This window comes from Podarcis erhardii, assembly GCF_964252035.2.
Source record: "Podarcis erhardii genome assembly, chromosome: 1".
Lineage (NCBI taxonomy): Eukaryota > Metazoa > Chordata > Lepidosauria > Squamata > Lacertidae > Podarcis > Podarcis erhardii.
This window is the reverse complement of record NC_138497.1, coordinates 35311010-35334746: the sequence shown is the minus strand read 5'-3', so window position 1 is coordinate 35334746 and position 23737 is coordinate 35311010. Positions and strand designations below refer to the sequence as shown.

Below are 23737 nucleotides of genomic sequence, written 5' to 3'. Positions count from 1 at the left end.
ACTGGTTATATATCCTGGTTACTTCAAGATTGTACTACAGTCTGTGTGGAGCTTCCCTTGCACTTTGACCCGGAAGGTGCAGCTAGTTCAGAATCACAGAATCATAGTACTGTTGGGCTGGAGGGGACCCCGAGGGTCATTTAGTCCAAACCCCCTACAGAACACTGCAGCATGGTTGCTGACAGGATTAACACTGCAGCAGGTTGCTGTCAGCATATAACTTTTGGGATGCGTCCAAGGAAATGGGGGCAATTGGCAGGCCCCCAGCTGGCTCCAGCCTACCGTCCGGCAGCCAAGCAATCACCAGTCCTAAGATCAGCATGTAACTGCAACTCAAGCTTCAGAAACCTTCAGAAGCTGAGCATGCAAGCCAGCAGAGAAAATAGCTCTTCGCATCAGAAGGGCAGATAGAGGCTGTGTAAAGCGTATTTAAAGGCATTTTATTCAGCATCAGAACAAAGGGAAAAACATCTCTTCTCCCCTTCGTGTCCAAGCAAACAGCATAAGCAAAAGCTATACACACAATGGAAGTTCCCAGCAAGCTGTGCTGGAATGTAAACAGACATGTGACATACAACATCTCCAAATATCTGTTAAGGTGGAACAGAATATCATAACAATAACATCTCTGCTTAGAGAACTTCACCAGTTGCCAAGTATGTAACAGCTTGGGACCTGTTTACCTGTGAGATCGCCTGTGTGTAGCTTGTCAGTTTGAGAAAGTATGAGAATAAATAGATCTTTTAGCATGGCAGCTCGTAATTAGGAACTTCCTGCCTATTGCTATTGGGCGGGAGGCACTTTCACAGTATTCTTTTTGGTGCCTGCTAAAAACATTTTTGTTTCAGCAAGCTTATCCATACACATAGAATATTGACAAGTTTTTAAATCTGGCTTTTATCTTATTGATTTTTATTATTTTTGATGATCCTCAGGGTCCCAACTCTGTACGAAATAGATTTTTTTTACTGACAATTCCATGGTTTTATTCTATTTGTAAACCACTATTAAGTTGTTATTGTGGTGGTTTTACAATCAAGCAGTATATAAATGTTATTAAATAAATGAATGAAAGTCTTTGGCTTTTCAAATTAGACAAATTCACAGAGGATAATGTCATTGATGACTATTGGCCCCAATATCCATGCTTTACCTAGCAGTATGCCTCTGAATACCAGTTGCTGAGAATCAGAAATGGGGAGTGTCCTGTAGTAGTAGCAGTAATATAATAATAATAATAATAATAATAATAATAATAATAATAATAATAATACCCCACCCATCTGGCTGGGTTTCCCCAGCCACTCTGGGTGACTCCCAACATAATAAAAAAGCGATAAAATATCAAACATTAAAAACTTCCCTAAACAAGGTTGCCTTCAGATGTCTTCTATAAGTCAGATAGTTGTTTATTTCCTTGACATTTGGTGGGAGGGTGTTCCACAGGGCAGGCGCCACACTTCAGGTATACAGGGTCAAGGCCATTTAGGGCTTTAAAGGTCAGGCCCTGCTTTGAAGCTTCCCATGAACATCTTGTTGGCTATTGTGAGAACAAGGTGCTGGACAAAATGGGCCTTAGGATTGATTCAACAGGGTTGCTCTTACGATGCTATGTTCTTAAATGAGTTCTTAATTGATCATCTGAACATTCCTCTCTATTTTGCAAGCCGAAATTCTCACCTTAAAATGCAATGCTGCCCTTGTATCCAGTTACCCAGGACACATAAAGGGTTGCAAATTGTCCTTTAAAAAAATTCTTGCTAAAAAGAGAACAGTACAGCTGCAGACATAATAAGAGCTAATAGAGGTGAAGGGGAATAAAGGATAAGTTGTTGTTTAGGCTGTGTCCTTTTAAAAGCAAAATAGGTGAAAGCGAACTGGTATATTTATGTACTTTGCTGGTACCATAATGTAACCAAGCTCTGAACGTTGGATTTCTAAGTATTTGTCCTAAGGAATGGCAAATAAAATTAGAGCAACAGCACACAAGAACAAGGTCAAATAAATGACAGTGCTCAGTCTATTTGTGAAGCTATTCTGAAAGGGAACCAGGGTGCCAAATGTGCTTTATTTGAATAATAAAGAAGAATTAGATTCCCCTGATAACTTGGCCAAGGGCCAATAAATCATTGGAGGTTAAGGATGCTTTGCAACTGCTATGTAATTCCTTTGCTTTTCTGAAGCTTTGACAACTATGTCCCACCTGTTTTTTTTTATGCAAATGAAGTTGAGGCTAGTATCTGCTTATTGCATTACTTTATGCTACATTTGGTTAAAATATATTTTCGTGGAAATGTTGGCATTTGCATTCTTTTTGTGTGCTCCAACCCAATTTCCTATTTTAAAATACAGTTTTTTGATGGAGATAGCTATGTAGTATATTTTTAAAGCCTCGTAATGAGAGCACTAAAACAAATAAACCCTACTACAGCCTTTTTCTTTTTCTTTTTTTGCAACACAGTAAATTTGAACGCCACACGCCAGAGTAATGAGTATTCATTAAATTAATCCACCAGTATTGATAGCTTTTCATAGACATTTGACCTCATTTAAGAATAAACATTAAATAAACATTATATAATTAAACATAAAATATGATTCTCTGTAGTCATATAGCTCCAAGGAAGATTTTTTTAAAAAAAAAATAACAGCAACAAACAAACACAAAATTAAAGTATTTATTAGGCTGGGGGGGTGTTGTTTTTGTTGTTTGTTTAGCTGAAAAGAGAAAGGGGGAAACCCTTTTAAAATATAAATGCACTGAAGGATTGGGGGACCACAGAGAAAAGAGAAGTATCAAAATAATTCAGAAACAGTACAAGTTACAGTGGCACATTATCAATTTACAACATTTAAATTGATAAATGCTTGGTGGTGGAAGGCCTACAAGGGCACTTTGAAAAGCAAATAGCGACCTGGTGAAGAAATTGATTTCCCCCCCCTGAAAATGACTGCATGATGCATCATTTGACTGCATGCTGTCCAAGTGCTTGACAGAGATAATCTCAGCAATCCCACGGGTGACCTTATCGTTCTCACCAGGGCAACTTTGTCTAGGTTCTGACTTTGTGCATGTCAAGGTTTCTCCAGGCAGGATCCTAAGGGGGGAAAAGTTCCTCTGTTCGATCCAGATATCGAACCACTCTTCAAGGCACCCTCCTCCGCTATCTCCCCCTCCCCCAGAAAGGCAGGCTTGTTTCTTTTCTTCATAATTATGAATGAATGGAACAAGAGAATATATCTGCAGACACAGTATCTTTGCTGAAACCATTATTGTCTCTTCGGTATAGTTCAGCACAGATCTTAAAGGAGAAAAAGATACCTGCCATTAGAGGTTATCAGACACAGCTGAAAAGCTCCAAAGCATATTACAGTCTTCTGAATAATAGAAATATGCCATCTGCCTTCGTTCATTCTTGTGCCCAGAATTCCTTACAGTACCTCAGGTAGGATTCTGTTGTTGCGGCAGCACTCGGCTTGCTCGCTTAATCAGCAACCCCCTCTCACCTTCCCCCAATTAAAAGGTGCCTTTTCTCCCACAGTTTTAAGGCAACTGTGGTACAAGTGACACAAGGCATAAGCATCAACATCTGCATAATTTGGCATAGGCAACCTGTAAACAACCTTCACTTTGTCCGTAATGTGATCCGAAACATTTTGCTTCTAAAGCAAAGTTACCGGTCATCCGTTCTCCATCGCACCTTGGCGCAGCTATATAAATCACTCAAACGCAGCGTCCGGTTTTGGTGGAGATTACCTTTTAAGAGTTAATCACTGTGTACTGTTTTGCTGCTTGTCACATTTGCGGGGTTGCTGCAAATGCTATTCTCCTTTTTGATACCTCCCAAAGCTCATTACCCACTGTCTTAGACACCTACAATTCACCATAGTCACCCACTTTTCCCTCCTTCTTTCATCCACAACATTAATTCTGAGTGAACAAGACGTGCTTCCCTGCTTTTGACAAGATTTGCTGCGGTCTCAAGCGACAAAAACCCAACACTCATTCCGGATTCAGAAAGTAGGATTTATAACAGCATTTTAATTTAATGTTGGATGTCGAACATATAAAGAGATCACAGTAGTACTAGAGCTGAAAATTGATGCCTTTTTTATTAGTGTCCTCTCAGAAGTGGGTGAGCCGCTGTTTGTGCAGTGGAGCACAGAGCACCACAGTCAGATGAATGAGGATATGCTATCTGCAAGGAATCATATTTCAAACCACTGCCTACTTCTATTGATGTGCTCAGAGTTGAAAGGTTATGCTAGTAAATGCCATCTGAATTCCCAGCATTCGGAATCTGTGGAATAATCCACTGGCTGTCACTTTGTAGCCAGTGCAAACACAACGCACGTTGCTTGTTTTACTTTACTTTTATTTTATTTTATATTGGTAAACTCAAAATTAGCTTCTTGTGACTGATCGCATTGCCTTGCTTATTTTCCCTCTGTGTGTTTATATAGTGCCTGGAATATTGCTTTAAATGTTCTGCAGAATAGACAGAAATAGGTATGACTGAGGGAGCTAAGGGAATCCAGAATATTGTTTTACATGAGACTCATGTCTTCCTTATTTGTTCTTTGGAACATATTTTACCAGCCATTGAGGCTGAAACACTGAAAACCTTTATGCAGAGGGGAGTCACTAGTTATAATGAATTGTGCAAATTCTTAGAGTAATAAAACACAGCCTTACAGTGTTACCATTTGATGGCTGGAAACTATTTTCCTGTTCTGTAATAATTCCAGCTATGAAATGTTAGAAGGAAGGTGTTGCAAGGACATTTCCATCCCTCCTGCTTCTTACACTTTCCCATAATAGGAAGAGAAGAAACGGAAATCTTACTAACAGCTTATTTTCTTCAGGAAAATATGTGTGTCTGTATGTCCCTGTGTTTATTTTAAGGAAATGTGTTCTACGTGTCAGTCATGCATAGGTCTCAAGACATTTAAATGGAAGTAAGCTGCATTAGAAGCAGTGAGATTTACTTCTGTGTAAAGGTTGCAGCCCAGAACTCTGAACCTGACTGAACACAGGAGACAACACATTACTGTCCTTTGGGATGACAGGTGGGATATAAACAAATAAATAAACAAATAATTTTGCTTCCTATGTGGCTGAAAGTGTGGCTTACCTCTCTGCCACTAGCCATCCAGCAGAGTGTTTTTGAGTGGTGAATAAGCTCATCCGGCAGCCAAGAGCATTGCTCTAATATAGCGGTTCTCAAACTTTTTTTCTCTGAGCCACACTTTCAGAATAAAAAATCGTGCCACACCGTTTTTTTTTTTATTGATAAGAAATACAGAGGAAAACATAAAGAAACAACTCCTGGCAGTGCCTGATTTATAACATAGAACCCAACTATTTTATGAAAAGTTAGTTTGATACTACAAAATACCATACCACAATGGAATGTTTAAATGTTTCTTTGATTGTCCTTGAATTTTCCCATCTTCTTGCCCATCTTCTCATGCCACACCAGTGTGGCGTGCCACACCCTTTGGGAACCACTGCTCTAATAAACCAAATATAAGAGGGTATAAGCCTTATTTGTTGCTTTTTATGCTAGCAGCCTCAGATTCAGTCTCCTTGTTTGAAAATTACTGCATTCTTCCACACTGGGGCTTTGTTCAGTACTATTGAAAAGGAGAGACTTTAAGTATATGCAGTAATCCTCACCACAATACTGTGACTCCAGAAACTGTATCGCATCCCCTCTTAACCTAATGGGTAAATTCTGTCAGGAGTTCAGCCTTGAAAATAACTTTTTTAAACTAACCCAAGAAATGTGATTCATTTGAGTCTGAGCTTTTCAGGACCTTAACCTTTGAACCCATTTTGAATGTCAGGACTCAATTATAGAAATATGACCTCATCAGAATATGAGCAGAGTGACTTTCTTTAACCAACCTCCATATTTTGGGGATCAGGAAGAAGAAGGGGATCAAATTCAAAAAAAAGTGACTTAATACAAAAGTGTGTATCTGAAGAAGTGTGCATGCACATGAAAGCTCATACCAAGAACTGACTTAGTTGGTCTTTAAGGTGCTACTGGAAGGAATTTGTTTTGTTTTAATACAAAATAATATACCATTAATCATTCTGCAATGAATTCCAAATCACTTAGACTGGAACATGCTTCTCCTCTGTCCTGTCCAAGTTACAGATCAAACAAATTAATGCAATACAATGAAGGCTCTGTCTAACACAGAGCAGAATAACTGGTCTTCAGTGGGAGATGTAAAATATACAGTCCTATAAACATAAACTTAAACATAAACAATATAAATATTTTTTATATATATATATATATATATATATATATATATATATATAGAGAGAGAGAGAGAGAGAAGCATTCTGTAGAAACAAACCAGAATGCCATACTGCATGCAAGGCAGTAGAAATATAGAAGACTTCTCAAGCTACCTATCCCATAACTGAGCATGCTCACACCCGGCTTTTTGCTCTTTGATATATAACATGCAGTCAGTGTAATAATCTCAGGCAGGCAAGCAAGCCCCAATAAGAAGTAACGACTCTCTGGCAGTTTTGTGGTTCATTTATTTACAAATTACATCCAGAGTGCGGCTCTGCCGCCCTTTCCTACAAGTTGGTCACTCTGAGTCTCTGCCCCTATTGCAATACATAGGGCGCCAAATTCCAGTCCTTCCTCTCTTGCAGTTCTGTAGCATCTTAACCCTTTCAGCTCTTCTGGTTCTGGGAGAAGGTGGGTGAACTCCCCTCCCCCGCTTTCAAAGAACACTTCCTCTGAATGCTGTTTCCCTCCTGGTTGCATAGCAACCCCCCCAATGTCTTCTATCTCCTCCCCTCCCTCTGCCTATGATCTCTTCGAGTCTGGGAACTCTTGATAAAGCGGGGCTGGACTAACCCACTCCTGCCCTGTTTGTGGCTGCAATCTCTCACTTCCAGAGTCAGACTCTGGCTCTCTTTGTACTGGCAATCCTTCATCTCCAGAGTCAGACTCTTCCCAGGCGTTCAATTTAGCCATGTCCTTGACAGTCAGGGGCAAAACCCAGTGGTCCCACTAGTTCAGGAGCTTAACTTCCATTGTCTCCTTTCAGCCCCACTATCAGCACTAGGAAGGCAGCAATCCTAAGGATTGGGACTAACTATGGAGATCAAAGGGAATTTGTTGAAGCTTTTAGTTAGAAGCCTGGGGCTGATGGAGAACAGAACACCCAGAATAATGAATCCCCCCCCTCCATATGACTCTCTCTACAAAGTTTTCCTCTCAACTCCTTCTGCTGGAGTCTGAAAAACAGACGTCATTCAGTAGGAAAGTTAATGTAGTGGCTGACATAATACTCTTTAATTACATTCTACTTATTTCTTATTTGGACAGGGCAGGGGACAAAGCTTCGTAGCCCCAAAGAGGGAATTTATTGAACTTGGTGTTAATGGATCCCAAATAAAGATAATAGATATGCTTCTGTTGAGCAGTCTTAGCATGAGGTTGGAACAGTGGCTCCCATCCCCCACCACCACCACTTGAAAATTGTTGAGGGTCTTAGCAGAGCACTTAATGATTTTATTTTATTTTTGGCTGCTTTCTGTAGCAATTATAATGCCCTGTGCTGGGTACTATATGGTTTTTAATCATATTTTTATTGCTTCTTTTATTTCTTCCATTTTATTTTACTGTATCACAATTTGAACTGTATAGAATTCAGATTGTAAGTGTCCTTTATAGTGGACCTGTTGGTCTATGGACCACTGTTTGGGAACCCCTGCGTTAGAATTATAGTGTTGTCCTTTATAGGAAATTCACATTATCTTCCTCCAGCTTTCTAATTGTGAGGTTGTTTGCCGCATTATTTATTTTATCATTTATTATATTTATATCTTAGCTTTCTTCCATTGAGCTCAAAATGACTTACATGGTCTTCCCAGGTAGTTTGAAGGCACTCTTCATTTCAGCAACGTTTTCTATCATATGGCTTATGACTCAGCCTCAATGATAAAATCACTTTTACTTATGAAGAAATCATGGCTGGCCATGTAACGGTATTGGATTCCTCGAGAGTTGGTTTTCCCACTTGCGAAGTTCACCAGATGAGACTGCCTGGTAGGGAACAGAAAACTTGTGAGAGCTGTTCACAAGATACTCCCCTCACCGAAATGTACCGGTATCTCACCATGCAAAAATAATCTCATGGAAAGAAAAAAGGAACAATGCTATGAACTGGTGTGTGCCAGATATAAGAAAGTGCTGTTGCTGTCCGAACAACTATGCTGTCATATTTGGAGTGACACTGAAAAACATTGGTTTCTGCAATAAACTGAACTGCTTCCCCCATAAGTATTGGTATGCCAAGCATGTGGAATGGGAGAGCAATCTTTCCAATTGGCTACAAATGGGGAAAGCTTACGGAATAAAGGGTGGTGACTATTAAAAGAGACTATTATAAATTAATTTTATTACAATCATTTTTTAACATACTTACTGCTATCTCTTGGATTTTCTTGGCCGTATCTTATAAAAACTGAAGTTGCACCTCCACATACAGACACACATATTTCAACTGTACCCCTGTGTATATATTCCTACAAACCTAGGAGACCCTGACAAATTGGACTCGAGATTGTGAGTCTTCACATTAAAAATTTGTGTCACAATAAATGTGAGTCTTCAGGTGCCAGCAGAGTCCATATTTTAATGCAACGGACTAATATGACAACCCATCTGGAATGTGCCTGTCTGAAGATGTTATGACACAGTGCACATGCTTAGTATTACTGCATGAAGAACCCTTTCAGACTGGAAAGTCTTCAGCTTCCCAGAAGGTGATATGCAAGTTCATTTAAAAGAATGGATGGAATTCAGAAGAAATTATGTGAAATAAAAACATACTTTTTACAACCCGCTAATTAAAATTGACATTAGTAGGTTACAGGAGACTAAGGAAAGGACAGTGCCATTTTAATATTTGAAAACCTTTTCACTTCAGCAGAAAAGTAAATCACGTAATTACTGAGATTCTTTAGCTGTTTAATAAAAACACAGGCCTGCAACCTTTGGTAGCATGCAGAGAATTTAAAGGGTTGAGCTGAAGAGACTTCTAAAATGTCATAACAGCACTTTAGTAAGAGGTGATAGCCTGTTATTATCTAGGATGCACAGAGAGGTACTCAAGTAGTTTTAAAAAGTAATTAAAAATAAATGCAGATTTTTGAGCAATATATGTTTGTGCTTTCTTTAAAAATATTTTATTATAAACATTATACTACAAACACGCAATAAGAGAACATGAAAAAATGGAAACAAATATTGCTGCAAATTCATGTGTTGTTTGTGTAAAACGTAAATTTCAACAAGTATTTCCTGTGAATATATGTAGCATATAATCCTACATTCATAAATAGATTTTTATTCTTATAATATTGACAGCCTCTTCGTACACATTACTGCATCCATTGATTTTTTTCCAGTTCCCAAAAAGCTATGAATAGTTGCCATTTCTTTGTAAGCGTCTAGATAGCCTTTCCCTTTCCAAAACACACACACATAATTGCTGTGATCTTGTGCATCAACATTATTGTTGTCAATTCTCAAACCCAATTTATCAATTTGTGCTGCTGTCCTTTATATTAACATCAACACCTGTGCCACAGCTCATAAGCATTTACATACAAAGAGCATAACAGAATAATCATATAAAAATAAGCATTATCATCATCATTTTTATGGCTTCTCTTTCAAATAAAATGCTGCCTGCCTTAGTGTCGTCCAATCGCTAATTTTCTGTTGGTGCACTTATAATGTTTCAGGATGGCTGAAAATTGCCTTTTCCTCTTCTTGCAGACTGAGTTAACCCAAATTTGGTTCTGGGCTTCCTTCGTCCAGTGCTGGCCACTTTAGTAAGCTGTACAACAAGTTCAGGAAGGTTTTTATTTTATTTTTTGGTTTTAACCTTCAAAGGAATTTAGTTGAGCAGATGCTACACTGAACTAGTCAGAGTAGAAAGGAAATGATATGGCTTTTAAAGGGCACATCTAGCATATCTACTGGGCTAAAGTAATTCTGGCAATGCTTCAAAGGATATAACTTTTGATGGTAAAGTAGGTAGGCTACGGAATGAAATCACATATGGCAAGCTGTCAAATTCTTCCTACACTTTCAGTACATTTATATAAGTGCAAATGGATGCTGCTTAGATGGATTTCCTAGCAATTTCCTGCTAAAGATTATCTGATATTATTTGACTAAATTATGTGTGTAAAAGCTGGGGACAACTTTTATGATCAAATATTTTGAAATTAGTTTTCCTTTTTGGCGGATTATCTGAAATATGAACTGCAATTATATTAGCACTTGGATGTGAAGGACTTTTAAGGTAGCAATTATATGAAAGCAAGAGAACTGAATTGTTGTATATCAACTTGAAGAGAACATTTTCACAGGTCAATTGTGTCAATAGCAGATCCTTCTCATAGGTACCTCATTCTTAACCTTTTGTTTCTTATTCATTCTAAAGATATATTGTTTGAACTTTAATGAGGATGTCGCTGATTAGACATTCTGAAAGGAGTTTCATGCTTTATAATCTATTGGTATTTTATCTTCTGAGGTGTGCTAGTTAAACATCCAAGTATCAAATGTTGACAAGAAACTACCATTCTGTTTATAATTGACAGGAAGATAAACTGGTTACAGGAAATGGGAAACTTTCAAATAACATTAATTAATGTTTATCTATCAACTATCTATCTATCTATCTATCTATCTATCTATCTATCTATCTATCCATCTATCATCTGTCTATCTATCATCTATCTATCTTAATGTTATCTATATAAAAACTTAACAAGCCTTACTTATCAAGGACATGGAAATGCGTGATCCCTTCTTAATTTATGAATACATGTTTAATACATTAAAATCATAGAATTGTAGACTTGGAAGTGATCCTGAGTGTCATCTAGCCCAACCCCCATCAATGCAGGAATCTCCACTAAAGCACCAGGCTCTGGAGATCTGAATTCATTTAAAATAGCTAGGTGTTCCCTTACCACCTCTTTTCCTATATTGGGCTGCAGCTCTTTCCTTCTTTCCTTGCATCATTTATTCTGATATCGCCAGGTTAGGCACTGCTTTCATTTTGGGCGAAGACAGAAGCAAAGTAGATGTTGAGCAGTTCAGTCTTCTTTCTGATAAGATAAAGGTAAAGGACCCTTGACAGTTAAGTCCAGTCTTGAATGACTCTGGGGTTGCAGCATTCATCTTGCTTTACTGACTGAGGGAGCCAACGTTTGTCCGCAGACAGTTTTTCTGGGTCATATGGCCAGCATGACTAAGCCACTTCTGGCGAAAACAGAGCAGTGCACAGAAACGCCGTTTACCTTCCCGCCAGAGTGGTACCTATTTATCTACTTGCACTTTGACATGCTTTCAAACTGCTAGGTGGGTAGAAGCAGGGACCGAGCAACAGGAGCTCACCCTGTCGCAGGGAATCGAACCACCGACCTTCTGATCGGCAAGCCCTAGGCTCAGTGGTTTAGACCACAGCGCCACCTGCATCCCTCTTCTTTCTGATACCCAGTAGCATTTCTTCATCTTCTCCATGCAAGGGACTTGCTTGTTCTTCCTCTTGCTTTGAACATAGCAGAGGAAACTTTATTATTATTATTATTATTATTATTATTATTATTATTATTATTCTCTCTTGCAATCCTGAGTACATTCTGAGCTTTGGCGGACCTGACTTTCTCCCTGCAATTGTTGCTTACCTGGGTATACTCTTTCTCAGTGATTTTCCCCTGGCAGAATACTCAACAGTACGCAGTAGCAGCAAACCTCCCCACCCTCCTCAAATCAAATCTTGTGATATGGTAAATGAAGGGTGGGAAGAACAAGCAAGCAACCATGGCTAAAAGAGGCATTGCGAAAAGCAGGAAGCTGAGGTGGTGGCAAGGAAAAGGAGGCCCTTATTCAGGGCTGCAGTTGCTGCTTTCAGTCAACAGGTTGCACCGTTCTCCGGGTGAGCAAGAGTGTGCTTCTCTTTCTTCTCTGCTTGCTCTTTCCATGTCTGTGGGAATGGGGAGGGGAGGGAGGGAGAGGGAGGGAGGCAGCATCTAGTGGCCTTAGACTAGAATCCTAGCTTTCCAGGGAATGCAGCTAAAGGGCCTTAGGAAGCAGTCGATAAGTGCTTGTCCATTGGCAGAGAGGAAGGTCCACTGGCAGGACAGATTTCTCACTGCAGGTCCTCCAGGACACTGGAAGAAATATTTGATGACATATATATTCTGCTGGCAGTAGTCCAATAGTGGTGCATGTCGGTGGTGCATGTGGATCCTCCCAACCAGTGTTAGAAACTGAGATATGAAAGCTAGGAGCTAAATCGCACCTTAAACCTAGGTTATGGGAGCGGCAACTGAATGTCAGCACACAGATTTTTTGTAAGAAGAATACAAAGCTGAAAATGATTGAACTGAAGCCAAAACCTCCATGTTCATTTTTCCCATGGTCTAGTCGTCATTTGAAGTCTTCAAAAACCGAAGCCATGCTTCCCCTTCCCGCCCCCCTAATATTCTTAAGAAGGTCCCTTCTGCAGTCTTCAGAGAGTGGCTGGAAGTGGGGAGGCAGAAAAAGGTCCTGCTTTCCTTCCACTTTGCAGACAAGCCCTGGATTCTCCCTACACCCCCTTTCCTTCATATAAATATATCTTTTTGGCACCACAATTAACAGATGTTAAATGTCTATACAACTGATGGGAGAGACACCCACCTTGAGTGTCCAGTTCACAAACCTAAGACTTAAGGGTACTTCAATGATCCAGCTCCAAAATTTATTTTTATTTTCAGCATCCCTGTGAGAGGCTGAGACACTTTAACATGCACTCCTTAAACCATCATAACTAACTGGCTAGTATATTTCAAATTAAAAGCACATCATACATTAAAAGTACATTAAACAAGGCAACTAAAACCTAAACAAAACATGTTGGGTTTAAAAGAAAAGAAAAAAGTTTTCAGGTCCCCAATCCATGCATGTTTTACTTGGGAGGAAGCCCCATTGAACTTGGTTGGGATTTACTTCTGAGTAACAGTGGCAATTTTAATCTGAAATCTTAGGCGCAGTACTGTGCCCAGAGCTCAGAAACTGCTTGCGTTTATGAAATTCCCTGTCGCAAGACGCATCTAGAACAATGGGAGTTTTGAATGTTGCTTCCAACCCCCTTCATTCCTTTAACATGACCACAGAAATCAGCCAACACTACATTGGCATAGTGGAGTCTTATTGCAGTCAGTAGGAGTGAAGAAGGGGGGGGGGCTGTCCCCTCACCTCTTGCCCTGGCTGCAACAAAATGGTAGGGCAATGGATGTGGCAATTGCTCCTCCACCAGATCTCTCTTTCCCACCTCAAGTGCATGTAAGGTAGGACTGCTCTCTTCATCTTATCCCATCAGTTTTATTCAGCATAGTGAGAGGAGAGAAATAAGTTATTATATAAAATAAAACAACAATATCCTTTTGTGGCATTTCTTGGGCATGTCTGAATGGCAAGTGCATAAGAATCCCTATGTGTGCAAATTCTAATGTGCTAAAATGACAATATCTAGTATCGAAGGAAACCTGGTGTTGTTTGTAAGACCAAGTTTCTTACATTATGTATTTCAGATGAAACATTTTTATAGCTAGACATGAATTCATAGAATGGATTGTTTTATTATATTTCATTGTAAATTTTTCAACCCTTTCAGTTGGTGGAACATTCTCCCAGAATGCAGGTTTTGTACTGATATGATGTTTCCTTGCTTTGGGCATGGCCTGCCCCTACTACTGACTGTAATTTACTTTTTGGTCTCTGTCGCCTTGAGCCTGCCTTCTGACTAGTTTGTTGAATGATGTGCTAATCCATTATATTTTTTAGACAAGTGTATCGACCAGTATAAACAGACTGGAGGGCACAAACCTAAATGAAAGCTATACTTCCTTGAAACATTTAAAAAGCTCCTGCAGTGGTGGCAGCATAAAATAACTTTCCCCCCTTAAGTTTAAGGGGGGAAATCTCTCTATATAAAATAGAAATGGTGCAGGGGGGTGGGAAATGTTGAACATAAACCAGACATTATTCACAAAAGCAGATTTAGGTATTCTGTGTTGGATTAACACATTAGGTTAGAACAGTTTATATGGTAGACTTATTACAATTTAGCGACATGAGCTAGACTAAAGAAGAAAGGGGAGTATTTGGAACCCGTTTCATTATTTAGGCATTGAGGTTGACAATTTTTTATCTTTTTTATTCTTCTGTGCTCTTTAGCAGGGTTTTACAAACATTTCACCATTTTTGCATCCAGGCCTAGGCATGCTTTCGATTTACCCACTGAACTTAATGGAACTAAGATAATAGTGACAATAATCATCATTACTGTGCAATCCTAATCTCCATAGGAGCTAACTCCTAGGGGCTGTGGGGGCATCAGCCCCCACAATAAAATATTTAAAGGGACCAGGCCCTCACAAAGTTGATGGGCATTCCCACTCAAATGGTGTATGTGCACTGAATGATGTGATCAGTTATGCGGGTTGGGGCTTACCTGTGCCCCCACAATATCTTATTCAAGATGGCACCCCTGCTAATCTCTCATCCATGCCTTCAGAGGGGTTTAGGATACAGTTGCGGTGACCCTCTGTTGGGGGTAAAAGGTTGACTGCTGTAGAAGCCCCTGCCGTACTCCACAGGCTGGGAAGCTACCAATACCAGCAGTCTGTGGAACTTTTGGGTTGGGACATGGGTGATTTCCATAAGGGGCCCAATTTTCAGGCCCCAAAGCAGCAGCAGCAAAAAAATAAGTGGGGAAAAGACTGGGGCTTATGGCGCTCCAATTGTTCCACTGTTCTGTTCTGCCCTGCTGTTCCCTCATTGTGGCTTAGAATCATTCTGCCATTTAAGTCCCATTTATTTCGATGGCTGTTCTCTAAGCACGAGACTAAGAACGAACTCCTGAGCAATTTCTTCATCCGCCCCTCATGGCAACAGCAGCAGAAGGGTGGGCAAGACAGTTGGACCAAATCCTACAGTCATGTTCAACCAATGTTTCCAAAGATTGGGCTGCCCAACAACAGTGACGTTGACTTGGGATTCAGGGCCCCTCCCCACCCATTTTGTTTCGTTTTTCATGACTTTAGTATGCCAAGCATGCAAAATTTATCCACATGTTCTTTAAAACGGAGTAGAAATACAATATATATTTTTGTGCCATGAGGTTGGCAGCTGTGGGCTCAATGTGGTCTACTCAAGTGTTTGATGCCCTATGCACATAACATTATTATTATGAAACATAAGACCCCTTCTCACTCTGACAGGCACATATTGGTGCTAAATGTGTGGACCTGGTCTATGGGTTGGGCCACGTTGGGGGTAGTTTCATGGCCTGTAGCTGGTCAGTCAAATCCTGGTTATTTTAGAGGATGGCAGTCAGAAACAGACCAGAGGGGAGACTGCATTGCTTCAATCCACACCTGGGGTATAAATAAATGTCCAGGAGAAAGCCTCATTTCCTGTTCATTTCTTTGCTAACAGGTCCTTTTGTGTGGACTCCATGCCCCCCATCCCACCCCCACAAGTGTCCTTAGGATGTTGGCCACACAGGCCAAGCCACCATAAAACTGCATACTAGCCATCCTACCAGATTAGTTTAGTATCTGAGGAGAAAAGCTTTGTCAGTTTCATATCAGAAGTCAAGTTGATAGTAACATCATGGTCATGATGTCTCTGCCTGCTTCAGTGGTTCCAGCCTGTTTGTGAAAGCTGCAGTCTTACTGTTGTTGTTTAGTCGTTTAGTTGTGTCCGACTCATGTTCATGACCCCGTGGACCAGAGCACTCCCGGCACTTCTGTCTTCCACTGCCTTCTGCAGTTTGGTCAAACTCATGCTGGTAGCTTCGAGAACACTGTCCAACCATCTTGTCCTCTGTCATCCCCTTCTCCTTGTTCCCTCCATCTTTCCCAACATTGGGGTCTTTTCCAGGGAGTCTTCTCTTCTCATGAGGTGGCCAAAGTATTGGAGCCTCAGCTTCAGGATCTGTCCTTCCAGTCAGCATTCCTTAAGAATGGATAGGTTTGATCTTCTTGCAGTCCATGGGACTCTCAAGAGTCTCCTCCAGCACCAGAATTCAAAAGCAGTCTTACTAGCCACAGCTAATAAAGTTGTGGTCTGTTGGTAGCCAGCCTCATGTGTGTGTCCCATTCATCTCTTCACGCCCCCATTCTACACCACAACCATAGAGAATAAAAATTCCCTGTGTAATAAATGCAACAGAATAAAATTATCCTTAATATATATATACGCCCCCCCCCCCATTGCTTTTAGATTTTATAAAAGAAATATGCCTTTGGTATTTTTTTCCCCTTCCAGTTTTCTTTTATCTTTCTGCACTTTGTTTTTATGGACATGGGTCAGATGGCAGATTCTTTTAAGCACCCCAGTTTGGGGGGAGTTATTCCCAGGAAAGTGTGGCTACATGTAGGAATAGCTTGCTTGTATGCTATAATTCTCCATGCAGTTCCACTCTCATGAACAACCATGGATAGACCACAGAGTCTTTTAGTAACATGCTATTTGGCCATCACATCATTGGATGTAATTAAAACAGGTGAATCCCACTGTAATCAGCTTTTAAAATATCCAAGAAATCTGACCAATGGGTTATGCTATAATATGGACAAGACAGTGAAAGGAAAGAAATGTACAGATACACACAGGCCACAATTGTAGACCCAGCTGGCCATATTTAATCCCATTGATTTCATTGATTTTGCAATTCTCACAGCTTGTTTTTTTTTTTTAAATAATTTTTATTAAGGTTTTCCAAATTAAAACAAATTAAATCCAATTTAAAAACTTTTTCCAATAACTAGGACTTCCCCTCCCCACCCCCTCATGTATTCCAAATCTTCCAAATAAACAATTAGGTTCAACAAATTCTTATCCCCAAATTGCAATCATCCTCCATTACCCAGTTTAGCGTAATTCCCATCCCCCTAAGATCGATCTATTCCCTTCCACGAGTTTCCCCCTTTCAAACATAATACCCAAAAAAAAAAAAAAAACATAGAATTAAATAATAATTTTACAACCTTTGGATTCCAACTTTCCCTCCCCTTTCTCACAGCTTGAATTGTGTTGGTTTCTGTGTGACAGTCTGCTTTCAGGAAACCACTTCTGAATTTTGAACTGAACTTGTAAATGGAAACTGGTGCCCTGAGAAAAACCCAATGGTTGTCCCAGCAAGCTCAGGGGGGAACAACAAGGTGTTCCATTCCTTCCTCATTCTTAGCTGGATTGCAAACCAGGGCCATTGCCTGCACTAGCTTCTCTTTCTTCCTGAGTCGGATTACAGGAAGGATGACCGTAAACAGTGAGAACCCTCCTCTCATGGAGGGATTAGACCTTTGAATCTAATCCCCTGTTATTTACCTAGCTTTAGTGTCTGCTGGAAAATGCACTTGGGAGATATCAGTAACAATTTATTCTTAATTTTTTTGAGTGCACATAATCATACGCAGGGCTTTTTGGGAGAATGAGAGAGGCGTTCATGGTAAGTTGCAGCACCTCTTTTCCTAGAAAAATGGCACTGATCATACATAGTTAAGCAATTATTATTATTATTATTATTATTATTATTATTATTCCCCGTCCATCTGGCTGGGTTTCCCAAGCCACTCTGGGTGGCTCCCAACAGAATATTAAAAACACGATAAAACATCAAACATAAAAAACTTCCCTAAACAGGGCTGCCTTCAGATGTCTTCCAAAAGTCAGATAGTTGTTTATTTCCTTGACATCTGATGGGGGGGGGGTCCACAGGGCGGGAGCCACTACTGAGAAGGCCCTCTGCCTGGTTCCCTGTAACCACACTTCTGTCAGGGAGGGAACTGCCAGAAGGCCCTTGGAGCTGGACCTCAGTGTCCGGGCCAACCAGTTGTACTTGTGGGCAGCTAGCTACATATTGCTTACGGTCTGGATATTGTTGTGCCTTCCCACTCATCGTAAATTACACATCCAGTAGATTCAGTAGGGCTCAGACAAGTATTGCTAAGGAGGATGGGGTTGTATATCCAGATTGGCAGCCCCATCAACAGTGCTCTCTTGCTGGATTGGAGCATCTGCTTCAAGTTGATGTCTATGCTCTGTAGCAATAACATTATTAAAATAAAAATGCATATATTATTTAAATAGTTCTTTGAGAGCCTGTGACTCAAAGTAGGACATGGGAAGAAAATGTTTCCCTCATACAGCTGAAGCAATTTGTGTGTAGAGTATGCTGTGTCTGTAAACTCCAAGCAACAATAAATATTGATACATTGTGCCTCGCTTCAGACATGCTCTCAGTTTGCCTAAATTGTGGAAAAGAGGAACAATAACATGTACTTATTTAAGCATATTAAAAGCAACAAAAACAATTGCTACTGAAGAATTTCCCTCCTTTGTCATCCTCTATTCTGTTTTGCAAAAGAATACAAAAAAGCAGCGTACCAAGTCTTTGGCAGTTTTATTTTTATTATTTTTATTGCATGATAATAAAGCAGTTAAAATAATATTTGCTATATTAAGATAAAACAGCTTTAAGCACTGAGTCTATGCAATTATCATAGCACAACTAAGCAGTTAACTTAATTTTTAAAAATAAATTATAGCAAATTCAAATATTTGTTTCACTGGCGTCTATATAGTTAATATTGGGTTTTGTGGCGTTTTTACTGATAATAACTCCTACATCTTGCAGTGTTCCTGATAACATCACATACCCCTGAAAAGTTATTCTGTAGTTACTACTATTGCTGTTGCTTTAGGGTAAATAAGAATGAATTATATCGCAACCATGCCCTGTGGCAGATGGATAATAGAGTCATCAGCAGAACAAACCTGCCCTACTCACTGTGCTGAATGACACTAAACAAATAATCAGTCAGATCAGCAGTGCATAGGGGGCTGGCCAAGGACTTGAGGATGACAGTGTACGTAGATCCAAAACTAAAGAGAAAATATATGCTGGGACCTTTTATCTGAAACAAACACAACTGAAATAAAAGCAACAGAATGTGACAAAACAATATCCTTTCATCTGTCTATATTTTGTACATTTGTCTCGCTCCCTCCTAATAGGAGCTCAGGGTTGTTATATGTGACTTTCCTCCTCAAATCAATTTTGCCGTCACAAGAACCTTGTGAAAAAAAGGATAGGCTTCAGTAGTTACTACTAGAGTTACTTGCATAAGGTCTCCAATTAACATTATGCCTCAGAATTTCCCAGTACAACAGTCTGCTTACTAATACAGAACGCTGGGTTTTAAGCTAGGTATAAACTCCATACCCTCCCAAGTGTCCCTATTTTCCAGGGACAGTCCTAGATTTACAGAAGCTATCCAGGTTTCTGATTTGATCCTGGAATGTCACGCTTTTCCTTTGGATGTTCCTATTTTCATTGGAGAAATGTTGGAGGGTATGGAGTTATGTGACCCTCAAGTCAAGGAGATAAGTAACTATACAACCTTTAGAAGACATCCGAAATGAACTCTGTATAGGGAAGGTGGTTTTTTTTTAAGGTTTAATGTTTTATTATGTTCTTATATATGTTGAAAGCCACCCAAAATGACTGGGGCAACCCAGTCAGATGGGTGGGGTATAAATGTTGTTGTTGTTGAATAGGACGTTCCTATTTTCATCAGAGAAATGCTGGAGGGTATGAAACTCTAACCTGCTTTTGTGCATTCAGCTACTACACAAGAGCTGATTTAGCTGCTCTGCTTTGCCGTTTTCAACAGCATGGTGAGCTGTTCATTTGCACCAGTTCACTTTGCAGATTGGGCACTTGTCTTCATGCCAAGACAAGTTTGTAGTGACATAGATGAAATTGGCTGATCTGTCTGGTGAGACACTACACAGGAAGAGCTCAACTAGCCGTGATAACCACCTCAAGGAGAAGCTTGGCCTTTTGCATAGTGGCTGTAGTTTACTAACTGTGTCTTTGCCATGGAATAAGCTGCTAAAATATGGACATATTTAGCTGAACTGGCTTTTGCAACAACAGCAACCAAATGGCACACTCTGGCTAGCAAATGTTATGCCATGTGATAATTCACAAACAAATTTGTGTAGGAAATGTTACAGATGGTATCTTACTCTGGTGAGCATATTAAAAGGTTAGCTCTAAGCAAATCTTTGGAAACATATTTTCGTCCTATGTGTGAGAGAGAGTTGTCCCATTGTGTCAGTGAATGAAAATGATGTGCTAATGTTCATTAACTCTCAGGCAGAAACAAAGGAGAGTGAAACACCTTCACACCTTAACAAGGAACCCTGTGCACCCAAAAAGATTAAACAACAACAACAACTAATCATCATCATCATCATCATCATTTATCATTTATACCCCGCCCATTTGGCTGGGTTTCCCAGCCACTCTGGGCAGCTTCCAATAAAAGATTAAAAATACATTAAAACATCATTCATTAAAAACTTCCCTAAACAGGGCATGTATTGTGGCATGAACTTCCTTGCAGCAAAAGGATAGCTCAGCTACCTATCTGGAGTAGTTTACTTTAGTAGACACTCTAAATTATTCACAGCATTAGTTGCCCTGTTAGAGAATATTACTTCTCCTAGAAACTGTCATGAGAAACTTAGTTACAGATAGGTAGCCGTGTTGGTCTGCCATGGTCAAAACAAAATAAAAAAATTCCTTCCAGTAGCACCTTAAAGACCAACTGAGTTAGTTCTAGGTATGAGCTTTCGTGTGCATGCATTTCGTGTGTATCTGAAGAAGTGTGCATGCACACGAAAGCTCATACATGAGAAACTTAGTTAAGTCTTGAATCTCTTGAGAAAACAAAAACATGCCCAATATTTACATTGTGCCTGGGTTAGGCTTTTTTGGGTGTGGGGAAGCTTTAGATTCATTGTTCTGTAGGTTGATTTTTTAATTACTTTCATTGAGGCTTTTTGTTTCTCGGTTCTAAGAAGTAGGGCATTAAAAATAAGAACATAACTATCAGCCAGGCTGCGGGGGGGGGGGGGGCAGAAACAAAATTGTTAAGATAGCATTTCATCTGGTCAGGCAAATTTTACCCAGATTCTAGCTATGCTACTTGGTGCCAGCCCAGATGCCCCAATTCCTTCTTTTCTTCTTTAAAGTAAGGACTTGTTCGCATCTGATTCAGCTGTTAATCCATTTGAATTAGACCAGGATAGTCCAAACCTGAATTTGTATATGAGGAGCAATTTTGGCCTTTCCTGTTCATACCAGTAAGCATTCTCTTTTGTGTTTGCCCCTGCCTTCTAATTTGTTGATTCTGTTAAGTACTTAGAGGGCATGCAAACAGATAGCTGTGTGTGCACCACTTCTTCCTCCTCCTCCTCTTCTTCTTCTTCTTCTTCTTCTTCTTCTTCTTCTTCTTCTTCTTCATTCCCTGTCCAGAGCACAAAAACACATAGCAAGACAGAGCTGTTCCACCAAGCCTTTGGCCAGGGCACAGCCTGACTCCCTCCTTCGGCAATCTTCGCGGAGCTCTGGCCCAATGGTTGCCATTGGTTTGATTTGAATTAATTTTATAATGAATGATTTTAGAGTGTTGTGTTGTGTTGTACTGTTGTACTGCTTTACTGTTGTTAGCCGCCCTGAGCCCGGCTTTGGCTGGGGAGGGCGGGATATAAATAAAATTTATTATTATTATTATTATTATTATTATTATTATTATTATTATTTGTCTCATCCATGCATTGAGACTACAAAGCTGTGCTGTGCCCGCAGCATTTCAGAGTAGGCTGCCTTGGAGGTCATGGCTTTCAGCATCCTACCCAAATAGAAACCCAAATATTGCTTTCCAGCACCTCACAACCACATCTCCCCATGTCATTGGTGCTGACATGCCACCACACCACTGACTTCTCTCTATCTACCAGGCTATCTAGGCAAAGGGCAGCATCTGTTCATAAATATGATGGTTTGGGATCATGTTATCAAGATCAGGATCTCTAGCTTTTACTTCTGTGCATCCCTGAACAGTATTTTGAGATCCAGGGATATGAGCAATGCTCATAAAGGGAGGAGAAGTGAAAGCTAAATAAATTGGCCCATAAACTGTGTATCTGAAGAGGATTTGTATGATAGACTAAGCCTCCATATCTCTGGGAAGTCCCGCAATATGCGACTGGGATTATTTACTTTGACTTTGCTACTTTGAAAAAGGAGATACATTTGAATAAAAGATGTGAAAAGTAGCCCTTTATCTCTCTTGGTTATTGTAATGATGAGACCTATGTGCAACAGGAGTACATAAACTGGAGAAGGAAATGTCATTTTTCACACTGATGATTTTAATACGCTTCCATTTAAAGCCATTCATAGTTCTAGTGACTCTGGAGATATTTTGGTTTCATTTTAAAATGTATGTTAATCCCTGCTTGGGATCCAAGTATTCTGTACTTTTTCCATTGCGTCATCCAAAGCAGGTAGAAGTGCCAGCCATAGGAAAATAGGGCTGGAAAATAAATCATTAAATTTGGAGCAAGCAGTACAACAATTCTTTCAGAATCAGATGTTGTAATCCAATATTTTTGGACAGCAAATTTGCAAATTCCATCAGATTTTGATATGTGGAAAATCACAATAGATGTGTTCTAGTTTCTAAAGATAAATTCATATCTTTTCTCCAGCCAAGAATTTTAGAAATGCTCTGGACCACCCTCTGAAGGTCAAGGTTGTTGTGCCCAGGAGAGGGCATTTTCTGGGGCAACCCTAAAGTTGTAGCCCCAAAGTTTTGTGGGGAAAGCTCCACAGAAGTGTGTCAGTTTTAATCAAATGCTGAAGATGCATCTCTTTACCCTGGCCTTTGACACTTGAGATATGTATTTTTAGGACTCAGTCTATTATTGCAGTTGTAATTTTGTTTAAATCTGTTTTTAATGTTGTACTTTGAATTGTTTGTGATTCGCCCTAGGAGCTTGGAGTGAAGGGTGGGTAATAAATATCAAAATAATAATCATCAACCCCAAAGGACGTACATTAGAGTAGCACAGCAAGGAGAATTCTGGAAGGAAGAAGCCTTTATGTAGCTGTATGCAAAGCAAGAACTGTGAAATATAACTATGCCTCTACTAAACATAGTTGGAATCCAGATTCCTCTTTCTAAAATTTGTGGTCCTTTGAACCACTCTGTGGTTCATTTAGATGTTGAAGAGCGTGGAAGACAAGATGGAACCCTTCACCACACTGGCCTTCAGGGGTTATCAGTATGCAGATGAAGCTACTCTCTCATTTTCATCTGCTCCCAGGGTGGTAGAGAAGGTCAGTGGTGGGCAACATGTGGGTAAACAGACTGAATCTTAAGCTAGTAAAGCTGGAAGCACTGTGGACTGGTGGATCTGATACTTTGCACAGGGTTGCACTCTCAGCATAGTCCAGGAGTGCTTCTGGATCCAGCACTATTCCAAGATGCCCCAGCGACATTAATGGCCAGGCGTGTTTGCCAACAGCTTATGCTGATGCAGCACTTGTGTCCCTTTCTGGGGAAACTGGATCCAGCCACGGCCATTTATGCCCAGTCCAGAATGGATTGTTGTAATGCACTATGCATAGGGCTCATTTTGAAGAGTGCGCAGAAATTTAATTGGCACTGAACACCAGGCACTGGGTGGTATTCAGCTAAGTTTTACTCAAAGTACACTAACTGAAAATAGTGAACATGACTAAGTTATGACCATCGATT

At 40.0% G+C, this 23737-nt stretch overlaps 1 protein-coding gene and 1 long non-coding RNA gene across 12 annotated transcripts in view; one reads left to right on the top strand and one right to left on the bottom strand.

Annotated features, from left to right (window-relative positions):
• NPAS3 (neuronal PAS domain protein 3) overlaps positions 1–23737 on the top strand; it is a 628833-nt gene that overhangs the window by 424120 nt on the left and 180976 nt on the right. The window lies entirely within an intron of this gene.
• Positions 2650–8292, bottom strand: LOC309345531. Its single transcript, XR_014158293.1, has 2 exons — positions 7903–8292; positions 2650–3302 (listed from the first exon to the last, which is right to left on the bottom strand). It is a non-coding gene; the product is annotated as an uncharacterized lncRNA (long non-coding RNA).